General features: G+C 38.6%; 1 protein-coding gene across 1 annotated transcript in view; it reads right to left on the reverse strand.

Annotated features, from left to right (window-relative positions):
- Nucleotides 1-14,520, reverse strand: part of LOC309797588 (uncharacterized protein) — a gene marked incomplete at its 3' end in the record, with an annotated part of 48,665 nt that overhangs the window by 6,981 nt on the left and 27,164 nt on the right. The gene's annotated exons all lie outside the window — the stretch shown is intronic.

Below are 14,520 nucleotides of genomic sequence, written 5' to 3' on the forward strand. Positions count from 1 at the left end.
CTCATTGCTTGTGAGCTTACTTCCGAAACACACCAAATGAACGTAATGCCTGCTTGGACGAATATCATGGTAGTATTCTTTATTAGAATTTTGTTCTATCATTCCTATAAGTTTCAGCCTGTGTCACACCTTACATCATTATCAATGAGGAAGACTGAGTCAACTAATATGCATTTCTAAGAGCATCATCCTTATTGTTACTAGCCAAAAATTTGTGCAAGAAGCTTGATATCACTTAAAGTTATAAAGCTTAGGTAAGAAAGTTATAATTCCACAATTTCCAAGACCGACTGTCTTTTAACCTCGGCATTGTTTAATACTTCTTGATTCTTCTTCTTTGAACGAGCGCGAGGTCGTTAAGTTTATTATGAGGCTGACGTTTCGGCCGTGTCGCCTTCTTCAGAGCCTGGAAAGGTCGACTGACAGCGATCTACCAAGCCAAACACGTCAATAACTCAAACAGAGAAACTCAAAAACCAAGTCCTAACAGCGTGAATAACATCGAATACTCACCACTTCTCTGCCTTCGACCAACCGCTAGGTTGTGTCTGCGGAAGAGGAATGAGGTATACTTCCTTCTAGAGTGCCCCTTTATCAGACTAGAAGATCAATCTGATATATTGTGCGAAATCACGTGTGATTAGGAGGCACTCTTCCTTGCGGTTCATATTTGGGTTTTTGAAGTTAATCCAAAATGCCTCAAGAACCCTGCGCGTCGATATGCTAGTTTCTTGCGCAAGAATATTAACCTTAACATCAAAATCCTCTCCGTTGTGTCTTTGTGTCCTATGCGTGCCTAGTGGAGTACTCGTTTTGCTTTTAAATTTTCCATCTAGGTGTTCTTCTATGCGGACACAAAGAGGTCTTCCCGTTTCGCCAATATATTCGTCTCCGCAAGTTTTGCAAGAAATCAGGTACACTGTACCTGAGATCATGCAATCACCGTCTCTGCCCTGAGGGCAAATGCAAAATAATATAATAAATAAATATAAATAAATAAAATAATGTAATACAAATACAAAATATTATACATTACATGTTTTACACATACATTACATGGACGATGCAAAATTTTTAATAACACCAGTTATTTATCTGTAAAAAGTGATCTACCAAAGTAGGAAAGTACTAGTAAGTTTTCTAAGGTGTGTGTACTTTTCATTTTAAGCTTATTTCACTTTAAAACATTCATCATGCCATCTCATTGTGTCATTGGCCTTTTATGTCAAGAAAGTGATTTGGATGTCCGATGGCAAATCTCCATTTTGCTGACGTATGACAATGTGAGAATTCATTGTGACAGCTTTCTACCAGTACATCTCACATAAGAGATCCAAGAACAAAACCAAGTTCTTCAGAATTCACAAGTTATTCAGGATGTACTGAATTTTAGTGCAGATGTAGTGCATTCCATAATGATGTACTTTATGTACGAATTTCTAAATAAGAGAAGGCATTTGTACACCGATAGTGTTGGTATACAAGTATTCCTTTGGCTGAGGACTTACTCCATAGAAGGACCTATCTTATGGGCTGTACTATAATATCGCATATATGTATGTTCTCGAACAGTAAGGGTCTAAACCAGCAATAAAAATTGGTGGTAATAAGAATTAATAATTGTTTCCAAACAGAAAATCTTCTCACCCCTAATGTCTGAACAGTCTGAAGAAGAATTCTCAAAGAACTGCAATGATGCTGTTATATATCCAAATTATTTCCAATAATTTCACTGTCGTGAAAAGAAACACAGTAAGTTAGAACATTTATCATTACTGATTTATTATTACATCATAGTGAAAAGCTGTCCTAAGGTAATGAACCTCAATGTCTAAACAAGGGAATATCTGCGTTTTCTCATTGGCCATAATCTGTAGTGTATATTCTCTTAAAAAGCAATACACTCTTGTCCCAAATTGAGCTGCTCTAAATGGAGGTTTTTTATAAATTATTAGGAGAGAGAACAGTTTTCGAAGAGCTATTCCGGACATACGATTTACGTCGAATTTTCTTTTCTAGTGATTTCAAGAAGTGCGGTAAGAAAACCTCTGGGAATCTTTCAAGGGGTGTATACCGATTTTGGTACACATGGCGTTTTTGTGTTAAGGAAACGAACCGAAAAGCTATATTCTAGGCAGCAGAATCCATTCAATTTATTCATTAAATTTCATAGAGTACTATTAAAATTAGGAATTGATAACACATTAGAAGTGACACTGTTCAGCAAAAGAAAGGTATTGGTTCAATCATACACGAGGACCATTAAGCCTATCATCCCTCCGGAGTCGGGTCGGAGAATTGGTACCAGACTTGTTCAGGACCAATTGGCTTCTTCAAATCCGCATAACTGGCGACTACTTAAGGGTTGAACAACAATTGTTTAATTTTCAATTATGAAGTAGTATAAGTATCAATATCCTTCATATTTTTACCCAGATGTCTCTTTAGTAAATTCCAGAAGATTAGACCTTCCTAACCATTTAACAACATAATAACCTTACTGGTTCAATGCGGCACCAGACCAACGAAGCCCTTAAACCTTGAATTTGGTTTGTAACATTGTTGTCGAGCAGTTCGTCTGTTAACAAATCGGAAGATTCAAATCGCTGCTCTCATGAAAACAATCTCAGGTGATAAAATAACGATGGATTGTAGACGATTTATTTATAAAGGTCATAATTTACTTTTAAAATGATATAATCCTGATCAAACACAACATGGCTACTCTGAAAAAAGGAACAGTTGGAATCTACTAATTCTACCAACGAGACACTTTTCTTTTGTTCGCATAGCATTTTGACGTCTGGAAATCGACGATTTTCCTGAAAACGTTTTCAGCAGCGGTCTAGTTGTTAAAGACTTCTTAGTAGTAGTAGCTTTCGAGATTCCTGCGAAAAAATGGTAATCGGTTAGCCAGAGATCCGATGTGAAATGATTCGTATGTGAGGGTTACGTAAATCTATTAGTCGAGAATCTACAGCGTTACAGGTACCAGATTTTGTCGAGGATTTTTGTACAAAATAATTGACTGTTTCTGGTTGCCCTTTTTAAAATGTGTGGCAAATTTGATCTAATTGTCCAAAGCCATATAACATGGATCTAAAAAGCGACAATGTTGCTAATTTCAAAACAATTTCCACGTAAATTAGTTCTTTTATTAAGGCTAGCAAACGGATAAAAAGAATCGCGAAGAAATACCTTTCTAATATGTATCCACCCTACACACATAAATTAGTTGGGCATTTTAGATTCTTTCGAGTTTTTTCTTCGTTTCATTAAACCACAATATTATTTGACATCGGTCTCATCCTATGCACACTTTGGTTTTTTTATGTTTTTTTTTTCATCGATATTTCCGTTTTCTTGCCAAGTACGATATATTGTTGTGGTTTTTGTTATTATTTGAAAAATAAAGGACAATCAATCAGTGCTGATCAGTCTCGCGCTATGCATTCGACTTCATCAAGCATTGTAGAGATTAATAAATGCATATATTTGCCAATAAAATGACTTTCGGTGGCCTACCGATCTATCACGTCAGTGTGCTTATCCTCTCAACCAAGTCTGGTACCAATATACCGATTCCAGCGGAATGGAAGGTTTAGTGTGCCTGGGTACGGGATCGAACCAAGGATTGTTGGAAAGCGTATTGCAGGCCACCTCTAACTACTACGCTACACGCGCACCATTAGTATTTAATTCAGGTGTATTGCAAATGCCATTTGAACTCTTTCAACTATAGCAACACTCCACGAAAGTAGTGTATTGTAACCATTCAGGATTCTTTTTGAGATCAATTGAGAATTGTAGAACTATTTTATAATTTTCTGCGTTATTCGTTTCCATCTACACATGAGACTCAACCTATCTTTATTCATTTATTCACAGATAGGTCAGTGACTCCGTCATTGATTGCCAAATAAAATCATTACAAAATTCTTTCTGTTGAAAGCCACAAGCCATATGACGTCTTACTTTCAAAGGAAAGGATCCTAGATAGTCGATCTCGCGCACGCTCCTCCTCCTTAGGTTACAAAAGAATTCTTCATCAGTACTGTCCGATACGCTTGTTGAGTGTTCTCTACAATTTTTACACGAAGATTACCCTCTTCTGCATATCGTGAACTTTGAGTCACAACAACAGCAATCAGGATTCCGTCATGAAACCTGTTGTATGGACCACATCCAGGCCGTATTCAGGACCATAAGAGTATGTCGCCAGCATCATTTGCCTCTTGAATTCACTTTTTTCAAATATGACATTACATTAAACGCATTTCCAGCGTTGGAACGAAATGTATCACAAAAACACAGCTTTTATATCACCCTCTAACCATACATCGTGAAAGAGATCCAGAGATCGAAATAAGAAATTAGAAAATCTCTAGTTAAATATAAGATTTGATCCCATCTATTGCAGCGTTTGGTCAGGAACAGCTACTTTGTAAGTAGATTCCTCGCGAAAAGTGTCTTCTGGTTGAAGGCTCCTCTCAAACGATGTTGAATAGCTCGAGGCCAATGATTGCCTTAGGCGAACTAGCTGGGAGCAAACCTACAAATAATACAGCTATGAAAACCAGACATTGCGAAAAATTACCGACTCACATATATAGTAGACATCCTCAGCTTCTGATCGAAAAGTCGCACGTCCTCTTTGGTAATGGGATGGTCTTCAGGAGGGCAGAATGATAACTCTTCACGAAGAAAAGCATCCGTAAAACGAATCCCTTCACACAGATGTGAAATGTCTTTCAATTTCTCGAAACTAAAACTTCGTGAGCTATAAAAAATACAAGTAAGAAATATGTACAAAACTATTCTGAAATGACAGAGATACCTTTAAGAAAGTAAAAAATAGTGAAACGTAAGGATATGAAAACACCATATTCATGTCTCAAAAAAGAAGAATGAGGAGAAAGTAAATCAACCATCTTAGTCGTTGACGAGTGCGTTCTTCTCCCCAATATACCATCACTTGAAGCTCACTAGCTGTTCGCTGTTGCTACAACAAAACTACTTTAAATGGATCTAATAAGTTTCGAAACCAAAAGGGAGTACAGAAATACAGGTATGCAAAAAAGCTTACTGCTGTTGACGCAGTAGAGACAATTGAGTTCATTGAAGATATGGGAGAATGGAGACGTATGGAAACCAGCTTAAAAAGGCTAAAATAACTGTAGGCGATATTAAGCGCGTCAAAATTTTTTGAAAAGTTAGATGAGCGTTACGATAAATTTTTCTTCAGGATAAAATCATAATTATAAGTTTTAAGTGAATTTTGTTTACGACCACATATCTAAATGTGTTACTACAGAGGACATTTAAATGAAAATAAAAACAAGACGTAAGCAAAATAAATAACAGTGAATATCCTTTCCTTAGAGTCACCACGATCTATCACAATTCCAGGAGCTGGACGAATATCAGCAGGAATGTGTTCCAGAGCGCCAGATTCTGTAGTGCATAAAACGACTACACGGGAAAACGCTCGTCTAAAAGTTCAAGTTTTATAATGAATCATATAAGATATAATCACATACAATGCTCTTCCAATAGCTTCTGAATCAACAACGGTTGTTAGTAACAAACCGGTTTCCTGAGTTTGTCAACGAAAATGAGAAAGTTGATTCATGACAAGACTGTAAGATATAAGTTCCATTTCGTAAAATACGTAGGTCATCTCTGGCCTTCACTCTAACAACTGCAGCTCCACCCAGTCCTCGAACCGGCATCTTAAAAGAAATAATACTTTATGTAGAAGTGTATTAAAAAAGTAGAAAGAAAAATTAAGAGTTTATTTCAGCTGAAAGTAACCATAAAAATGAAATTAACACCATTGAAGTTACACAACAAAGATTTAAGAAAAGAAAAGAAACAATGAAACATTATCTATAAATAAAAGCTTATAAGAAAAAAAAGAATACCCTATAGTTCACTTGAGGTCCATCTCCTCCCTCCACCGCAATCAGAAGATTTGTATAGAATCGAGCAATCTGAGACGGGGAAAATTCAATTCGAAGCGGAACAGTACGACGTGCATCCAGAAGTAAGATTTGGCTGTCCAAGAGCTGCAACCAATATAGTCATTCTTCATTAGAGCATTGAATAGTGATAGGAAAGATTTTAGAAAATAACTAGTGTACAGTAAAAGGTGGTCCAGAATGACTGAGCTTCGCCCTTATTCGAAGAGAGGTATCTGTACGATTGGTAACATCAACGTTCGAAACAGCTGTATCTCCAATAGCTACGAAACCGAACGCTACTTCGAGTTGAGGGATATAAAGCACAGACCTAAATCTCAATTTTCAGAAAATAAAGCTGTCATAAAATTCTTATTGGTAAGTGAAAAAAAAACCTCCGCGTCGGATTAGAAGTCAGTTGTGAAAAGCATGGAACCATAGCGTTTGTAGATAAAGAGCTAGATGATCTTGCAGAGGAATGCGGTCGAGAGCTCAACTAAAGATATATTCGTCAACTTCATTCACTCGCACGTCATTAGGTTGTATGGGGCATACGAAAGAAGTGAATAACGACCAAAAACAGCTACGAGCCGCTCTCTGGGGAACTTAGCAAACCTATTAGTTGCCTTACGACTTTTGAAGAGTATACGTGGACTTACTTCTTCAAGCTCTGAAGTGTCTCACCACTTCTTCCCAATCATAGAATCAACCAGTATACACAGAATCAAGAATGATTATGACTAATGTATGTTGTGTGCAAACCATCCCAGCACAACAGATATAGGAATTATATCTTTGATCATAAAAAATACATAGTTGGTTTTGGCTTACATTTACTCACAAACAGCAATAGGACGCAACATATAGTACTATGCAGCTAACGGAGTGAAGTGTCATCATAGAGATATGCGTACAATTACCAAAATATGTATGAAAAACAGCTTGAATAGCTAATAAACAAGCAAACAACAGCACGGAAGTTGATGAGAGCGAACACAAAAATTTATACACAAATACTAATTGTTTACTTATTATACATAGAGTGCTTGCTAATTAGATCCTACTTGCCTAGCTTTCCCTTTATTGCTTTCGTTGCCTTATAACCCTAATCCAAGGATGGAAAATGGATTGTATACGGGGCTTGAATGCAACTTTACAATCATTCTTCTATTCATTATAAATGGCCCAGAAAGATATCAGAGAGACAGAATAAGATGCAAGAGAGCTTTAAGGTGAACATTGGGATGGCTGACAATAATGATTGTGGCTTAAGCCACCCAGTTGTAGTTGCAACTTCAAAAGATTTGTACGTTTGTATTTTATAGAATACACACGCAAACGTCGCGATGCTCGAAAAGGATCACCACCAGGAACGAATATTGTAAGAGAAAGAGGAACTATTAAAATCATAAAAGCAAAAAAACCGCCTCACAACGCACCTCTCCCTCGCATGTAACCTTCCCTTGATTACAAGCAGCACCATGATCCATTTTCTAAAATGTATACATTAGGAAATAAAAAAAAAGAAAATCAAAAAGAAACCGAGAAGGAAATAATATTCAAATGAATGTTGGCGGTACCATTCGCTTCGGAGTAGAGTCTTCACCATGTAAAGCATTTTGAGAGGTGAATTTTTAGCCAGATATATTTCCAGTTCGTCTTGATCTAATCTCTTTTTTAACCCACCTAAGACAACGTGTACAACGTCTAAATTTTTGTGTCAAGCCCATGGAACAACGTATAATTTCTCATCTCTCACGCAACGAATAATATGTGACTCATGATTTTCACTGTAGTTTCGCAATAGCCCGCCCCTTATTTGTGTATTCGGCTCTACAATTTGGCTTATCTATTTAGTTTTCCATGTTTCTATTGAAATACGTTGCTGTCGCCTTTGGCGGTCGATTTTGCAACACATGTAGTATATTTCTCCAATTTTATACAACATTTACAACTATCCACTTTAAAGAAAAGTATTTATCGCCTAGGAACCCTATAATAAACGAGGCTTGGCTCGATCTCGCGCTCCAAACAAACCGAACTCTCCATCCTTTGAGATCAGGAAAGTGGTTCCAAAAAAAAGCATTACCTGGAAACATCGGTAGGCCACGCAAGATCGTATAGGGCAAATATTTTACCTGTTCGAGGCTCAGCTTAATAGATTGTAAATCCCAAAGTTATTGACCAACGCCAAAAACTCTACCCTCTTATAAATTCAGTACTACAACTATGATTCTTAAAAGAGATTTCAAATGAAAAACAACCAATTGCTGGTAATAACTGGATGTTCCACGGATTTCCACTCACTGAGGTTTTTCCTCACTGATGGATCTCGAGCCGGTTAGTCGTGAGGCTACGTGGCGCGTCCCCAGGTGGCGGATAGGGGGTCAAACGCGAACCAAAAGCGACCTTGTGCTTCCCAGAGCAGCAGGTGGATCAAAGGGATGAACACTCTTTTTCTGCTGCGCAGATCTGGCAGTGCAAATTGTATTCTACAAGTCAATTCGGCCAAAAGCCTGCAAGCAAGTGACTAGGAAGTACATGGGAGGCGGTTAGGAGTCCTGTCCACTCAACTGCAATGAACTCTGGGAAAGACTGGCAAGCTACTCATTAGTATATTCAGCCCCCATGGTTAGAGCCCGGCAAGCTACCCCATGGGTACAAAAGATGCCAAACAGAGTAAAATAAATGAGAGTCATTCCCCTGACCACGAAAGAGCCCCCGATAAGGCAGCGTTGGGTAGGACGAGTACGGAGAGGCTGCTACAATCTCAGGGCTATCTGGGCTACCTAAATGTGATAGGACTAAGGTGACGATCTGTACCTACAACGCAAGATCGCTTGCATCTGAGTCCGCTGTTGAGGACTTGCTGATGCAGGCCAGAAAGATCAGATACGACGACATCGGACTGGCTGAGACGAGGAGACATCATTCCTTTAACGCCGTTTATGATTCTGGAAAAGAACTCTTCCTTGGAACATGCGACAATAGAGGAGTTGGAGGCGTTGGTGTCCTCGTCAACACGAGTTTGGCCATGAACATCGAATCGTTTAAACAACTAACAACCCGAATCGGACGGTTAAGGTTGAAGAGATGTGGGCCTATGCCGGCTCTAATTATCTACGTCGTCTACGCAGCTACCTCAAGCTACGACGAAGATGAGGTCGAAGCGTTTTATATGGACTTGGAGAAGTTCTACAGAGAAGATCATACCTCCTTCAAAGTCATAATTGGCGACTTCAACGCTAAGATTGGACCGAACAGGGAGAGAGGCTATCCGAGTTTATCACGACGACCAAGACAATCCATGGTAACTCAGAGTTCCAAAAGCCCCTCTCTCAACGCTGGACGTGGGAATCCCCCAATGGAGAGTACCATAGTGAAATAGACCACATCATAGTAAACCGAAGATTTTGCATAACCGATTTGGGTGTGCAAATGCACTGGCTCGTCTCTTCACAGGCTACCTGTTAGAATGCAAGGTTCCAAACAATGGAAGACCAGCAAAACCGTGTTGTTGTACAAAAAGGGAGACCTCCACGACATTGGCAACTATCGCCCAATCTGCCTGCTGTCCGTCGTAAATAAACTCTTTACTAGAGTCATTCTCAACAGGATGGACAGAACATTGGACGAGGTACAGCCATGCGAGGAAGCAGGGTTCCGAAAAGGATTCAGTACGATAGACCACATACACACAATAACGAGGCTCATCGAACTATCACGAGAGTATAAAAGACCGCTCTGTCTCACTTTCATCGACTTGAGGAAAGCCTTTGACTCCGTTGAGACAGAAGCGGTTATAGAAGCTCTGGGAAACCAGGGCGTCGCTACCCAAACACCACTCCTTCGTGAGCTATAGAAGAATTTCACGAATAGAATACCGTATCGCCATTTTACAACGCAATTAAAATGAACGTAAAGAGGGGTGTTCGACAAGGCGACACAATGTCGCCAAAACTTTTCACATCGAGCCTCGAAGACGTTATGCGAAAATTGGAATGGGACAATGAAAGAGTGAAAAATGATGGTCGGCAACTACACCATCTTCGCTTTGCTTATGATATCGTCCTTATAACATCAAACATCAGTCAGGCGGAACGAATGCTTGCCGACATTGACCGAGTATGTGGAAGTATTGGTCTTCGACTATACATGACGAAAACGGTATTCATGAAAACGGATCGGTCTCAAAGGCCCCATTTAAGCTCAACGGAACAAATATCTCCGAATGCAACAGTTATGTGTACCTAGAAGAACTCGAGAACTCAAATGATGAATGACGTAGCTCCATAGCTGAGCAGGAGGAAGAGAGCAGCTTAGGGAGCTTTTAAGAGCATCGAGGATGTAGTGAAGAGGATGAAGAACACTCGACTCCGTGCCCACATTTTTGAATCAACGATGCTTCCTGCATTAACATACGCATCAGAGACCTGATCGCTACGTAGGCAGGATGAAAGAACACTCAGCGAAAGGGCGATGCTAGGAGTGTCGCGTGTCACGCAAGTGAGAGAGGGAATACGAAGCTCGGACCTACGTCAACGATCGAAAATTAGAGACGCCGTCCTTTACGCCAAAATGTCAAAAATAAGGTGGGCCGGGCACGTGATGCGACGAAATGGCAACCGATGGACAAGAGCCGCCACGGATTGGATTCCTCGGGATGTCAAGCGCACAACAGGAAGACCACCGACCCGATTCTTCAGAGTTCTTTACAAACACGCTGAACGAATGGTATGATGCTCAACGTGTCCCTAGAGCGAGCAGAACCCTTTGGACCACTCTTGCACGCGACAGGGACAGATGGAGGAATTACTGGCGCCCGCTTGATTCAATCGAAGATCAACGGGAATACAGGTGATACAGTTGAACTGGATGTTAAATTGTATGTTCAAATAAACGCTTGTGTTATGTCGGCCGAAGAGAACTGAACTTTTTCGAATTGTTCAACGAGTGTAAAAAATACAATTCATAAGCCACCGAAACATCCAGTGTTTCTCATATGCGAAGAAAGTAAAGAGAGGTACATAGAAGGACAAAGATGACTTCAGTGGTGGAGCAATATGATGCATCACGACACTTGGATTATCGAGAACAGATTTTGCAATGGACTGCAGCTTCTGGGAGAATGAACAGAACTTTAAGAATTTTTGAAGTACTTCTAATATCTCGTTGTGAAAGTAAAGTGGCTTGGGCAGGCGACGAATCAGAATCGAGGGTACCAACATCTTTTGAAGAGATGAACATATTTATTAGACTGTGCCTTCACATAACAACTGTTAACACTATTAAGAGGAATTCCAAACTTCGCTTATGTATTCCATCCTCTTGAATCCCAAATCCCATCAAGAGATAAATTTGAAAATCTGTCTTACTTAGCTTACAATGAAAGTAGAACTGGAGACTTTTAAAATGTCTTCTAAACAATATGCGAATTGCTAACTTTGCTTCAGTAGAGAAAATTTCCTGTTTGAAAACCTCTCTAGGACGCTGGAAAGATTGCACAAGCTCAAAGAGTTTTCAAATTGGTGAGTAGAAGCTCCTTAGGTAAAGGATTAACTATTCGGCTTTGATTAGACCATGAAGGAAGTGGCATGTGGTCGATTCCATCAACCATCATAGGAATGATTGAATGCGTATTTGGCCTATACACTAGCCAAAGGTGGCCCAATGATGTTTCAAGTTAGTGCTTTTATCCTTCCAAACAAGTTTTAACCAACTCGTCATCCACGGAGAGATGAAGGCATGGTGACCTTAGATGAAGGGATCGAACCTTTGTTCGATACAGTGCATATTGCAAATTCACCTCTAATCACTGCTCTACACCAGCCCCTCCTGAGGTTATATATATGTATATATATTATAAATATATAAATGTTATATGTATATATGTTTGTATATATGTTTGTTTGTATGTATATATACATATATACAAACTCCACAAGTATATATATAAATGGTATACCAAAAGGTTCAAAAGTTGATGGCAAAACGTTTAGGTTATACGAGTTGTTACGATAGAGTCGAGTATCTCTAATGTCTTCAATGATAAAACATATGGAATCATAATAATAAGCTGGTACTCTTAGTTTCCTTCTTCTTAGAACAGTTCCGTCGCGAAAAGAACTAACCCGTTTGCAAAAAAATTTTGCAAACTTTAATTTGTACAAAATAAGCTTCTCAGGCGACGCGTGATATAACGTCTGCATCGGGAAGCTGTATAGATTAAATATATGGAGAAGAGCAATAAAAAAGTAGTGGGTGGGCGAGCAAAATAAAGAGCTGAAAGGAAAATGAATCATGCTAAATAGAACGATAGCAAAATAAAGTCAAAGAACAACCGTCAATGTGGCAGAAACCTTTGAAACCATTTCATTGTCAGGAACAATTGTCTTATTCATATCTGTAGTTTTATCCTGAACAGAATATGTTAGCCTTGAAAATAAATCAGGAAGACAGCCTTTACAGAAACACTTGAAACTTAACCTACCAAAGCATTTTCTGCCACAGCGAATCCAGCCTAAACTACAAATATATTGCGCAATGTTATTGCGGCAACTATAAAAGACAGCTCCTACCATGATTCCACCACTGCTACATGATTTAGTGGAAGAGAGATTACGCGAGGTACACGGCAATGATGGTTTACTTAAATAGAGCAGTGTGAATGCACCTTTTTTTACTAATTAAGATATATGCACTGACATATATGAAACCGGAGGCGCAAAAAGGTGATTATGAGCTTTTCGTGCCTTCACTCGACTTTTTCTATGCTCTTCCAACACCTTCATTAACGATTCTGTGGAAGCACCAGAGGGTTGTTTCTGAAAAATTTTTCGTTTTAATTCTGGAAAGGTGTCCGACTAATAAGAAACATTTTCATAAACGGGTTAAAAGATTCGACATTAGAGATAATTCCACCGTTCTTACAAGAACTCAAACACCGCGATCTCTTTTTTAACGAATAAATAACTGAGAAAAACTATGCTGTTTTTCATGCCAGGGTTATCTGTGTTTCGCAAGAATTTACTAACCTAACTTATGTGTAATAGTCACTTTTAAATATACTTCTTGCTTAAGTTAAGACAATAAATACTCGTTTCAGAATTTTTGATTATCGAAGATACACTCTTCGTTAGGATCAAAGGTATTCCTTTAAAACCTCTTGAATTGTCCTTATACTTAAATGAAGCGATCCCGTGGTTTCCGCAACAGAGTGCTCATCAAGTGTAGATGAAGCTAAAAAGAAAAAACAACTCTATACACATAAAAGGAACCCGAACTAAAGCCAATTTTTCCATGTAAATTACCTTCAGGCAGGATCAGAGATATACCATGGAATTCTTTAGCAAGATCATGATGTCGAGATGTAGCTTTGGCTATTAAGGCTAAAAAACATATATGTATATATACACATATATGTATATATATGCATATATATATGTATATACACATGTATGTACGTGTGCATACGTATATATATATATATATGTAAAAGAGTGAATATGCAGTGGATGGCTATAGAATTAATATGAAAATGCAGTAACACACAAATAGGAGTGCTCGTTTGTACGACTCCTGAAGATGAAACAGAAGGGTTTGTCGGTTCGTTGGTAACATACGATGAATCCAGAATCCGCTTGGGAGTACTCCAACTATGACTCAAATTAAGCTGAAATTTGAACGCCTCAGGAAGCTTAAAACATACAGTAACAGTTCCAAGAAAGTTCTTAATCACTTTTTGCATGTCTAATAGCATGTGATCGTAGTCTTTATTGGTAACATCACTCGTTATGTTTTCCTTGTTTACGATGTTCTGACAAAACATTTTAGTACTAACGGAAACCTGGAACAAGATATTCAATCGTTTAATAATGATAGAACGAAATACTTGTGATTATACCAACCGCGCCGTTGTTGCTTTCTGAAGGTGCTTCATTAGCAGCATTCAAGCATGTTCCGTCAGATTTCAGGCAACAATCACCATTATCCTGCAGTAATATAGTTGATGAAACGAATAACTGAGAAAGTTTTAAAAGACATACCGGCACTGGAAGGCCTTGGGAAAATCTAGCCTTATTTGTTTTTTCGCACGAAGAATGATTAATAATGGACTGGTGACTGCCTATGTTTAAGACATGAGAACGCTCCTCAGAGCTGTCCCAGGATAACGAAGAGATATTCGATCCGTATTTTACCACTTTCATAAAGAATACTAAAACCCTCAAGGATCAGCTGAATCTACCCCCAAATTCAAAGACTAGTGGTTGGAGGCGATTCCGATGGAGCAAGTATTGGTATTAGCAAATATGAGATATCGGGTGATGTAACATGTATAATAAAAAGTATAGTTCGATTAACATGTCTAAGCCTAAGAAAGAGTCGCTATAGTTACTAGTCTTTAGCAAATTTTATTTATCGAAAGCACAAATTTAAGTACTAATAATAAAACCACTACTTTATTCTTCTATTATAAATACACCTGTTCTTCGTCATATTTCACTTGCAGTGTTCAAATGTGTAGTTCGTTTGCGAATTTCTCTTATTTTGAATGAATTCT

The sequence above is a fragment of the Mesoplodon mirus genome, assembly GCF_964341445.2.
Source record: "Mesoplodon mirus genome assembly, contig: HAP1_SCAFFOLD_761, whole genome shotgun sequence".
Classification (NCBI taxonomy): Eukaryota; Metazoa; Chordata; class Mammalia; order Artiodactyla; family Ziphiidae; genus Mesoplodon; species Mesoplodon mirus.